Source organism: Hesperophylax consimilis, chromosome 27 (assembly GCF_061612785.1).
Source record: "Hesperophylax consimilis isolate HC1 chromosome 27, BYU_Hcon_1.0, whole genome shotgun sequence".
Lineage (NCBI taxonomy): Eukaryota > Metazoa > Arthropoda > Insecta > Trichoptera > Limnephilidae > Hesperophylax > Hesperophylax consimilis.
Genome location: NC_142862.1, coordinates 17,820,101 through 17,822,375, shown reverse-complemented (window position 1 = coordinate 17,822,375; position 2,275 = coordinate 17,820,101).

The following is a 2,275-nucleotide window of genomic DNA, read 5'->3' as shown; positions in this document are numbered from 1 at the left end:
ATCTCCGCCTAGATTAAAACAGTTTAGAAATTAAACGAGATGTTACTAATATTTTATAAAAAGTAAAATTAAATTATAATAAACACTATAATTATACAACACCTTATTTAAAATGAAGGTAGAAAAATTGTCACTAATGTAGGTATTTATTTAAATAACACTAATTATTGTGTATTTTTTAATAAAATACAATAGGATTTTTATGCTTAGATATTGTTAACATATTTTAGATGGAGATGTTTTATTTTCTGTAAATTTTTTATTTATTAATAAATATTTATTTTGTGTTTTAAAAACGATTGTTTTATATTTTGCATTAATTATTTTTCAGTATCAGGGCAAAGAAGTGACATAAATAATATGTATAATTTCACATTTTATTCATGTAAAACTGGCAAATACATAGAATTATTAGAACAAATTCAAAAAAAAATTCTAAGATATCTTTATATGAGAACGCATGGTGAATACCCACGATTTATGCATCACGTAGATTTACTCTCCGAAACGCACTACGTAAGTCTCCAATCTAGGAGAAATGGTTACCCTTCAAGTAACAGCTTTTAAAATCATGAACTATTACATTGACAGCCCATACCTCTTGGAATGCTATAAATTGTTTGTACCGAACAACTACCGTCAGGGTTGACGCCACGACTTGCTCTGTATTCCACACGGAAGAACGGACGTTATGGCCCAGCATAGCATGACAAGAGGTATGGTGCTGCTAAATGATACCTCTAGGTCTCTTGACATTTTCAACATTGGCCTTGAAGATTTCAAAAGTCATTTTAGGCAAGAACTCTAAAATATTAGTTATTGTAAAATGTTCCATTTAAAGCTTTGTATATTTCATATGTATTGTAATAGGATTGAATCAATCTGAGGTACACAAAAAAAAAAAAAGAATATTCATATAAAATTTCTGACAGCCTCCATGGTCCAGGGGTAAGGCTTTCCACTAGCAATCTCGGCATGTGAAAGTAATTTTTTATTTTATTATTTCACTATTCATTAACTAAAAATAATATACAAACTTGGATATAACAAGCACGAGTGGACCGACTAAATTTGCTCCTAATAGCCGTTACTCATTATATACAAAATAGGTTTTTTAAAAGTCGTATTTACCTACCTACCTTTAATAACGATATATTCGCAAAAGTACAGTATATTATCAAAATATGAGTTAGTATTACAATTAGAAAAATACACTTTCACCACGCACATATTGGGTGCTCATTGCCTCGCAAAACCTGATCCGCCAGCAATAGGTTAAGGTGCTCCCATAGCCGCTGTGCCCACATGATGCACAGATGGGGCCTTAAAGAGTCGGCGATGTGTGAATGTGGTGCGGTGCAGGCCACCGTGCATGTGGTCAACGAATGCCTGCTCCATTCATTCCCCGGCGGGATTGATGTGGTCCACATGGCGACAACTGAGGCCCTAGACTGGCTTTTTCAATGGATTTTCAATGATTGTTAAAGATTTCGCTTTCATGCTTCTCAATTTCCTCTTCAAAACAATCAACGCATTATAACTGATTCAAGGCTTCCAAGAAAATTATGACTAAATTGTCTTATTATCACTGAATTGTCTTATTATCACTAGCTTGTGCGTATCGTACCGCTTTTAAAATCCCACTTGTCATAAATAACTAGCTTGCGGGATTGTTTTGGTTTTCAGCTTTGTCACAAACCAGTGATTCACAACCCGCGGCCCCATTCTTGCGGCCCGCATGTCAATATCATACGGCCCACTTGGCTATAGAGAAAAATTTAATGTTTGGGGTAATTCTTGAAAACCCTGGCTTACAACATTTTTTTTTAGAATTCTTGTTAATTTACGCTGCATTTCCTATGGAATCAAACTTGAAAAAATTAACGGAAACATTAAATAATAATAATAATTGGATGACTTGTATAGCGCCGTTTTTGTGCAAAATCACCTCAAGGGCGCTGTACAAATTTATAATACATTTCTACAGTGATCTATGTTATTACTAACTATTTATGGAGATAATATACAGTACAATACTAACCTGGTAGGTCACTTGAGATTAACACTTAATTAACATTATCTAATTGTTTATTAGCGAAATTTAGATACAGGATTAAGGACATAATTGGAAAATTGAATATAACTGGACTTATTTGGAAATTATTTTCGAAATAACACATCTGCCCTGATGATGGACACTGCAATGCTGTCCGAAACGTTGGCTAAAGAAGGAGTTAGCGCAACACGGCATAATACCCCAAAAACAAATAACAAA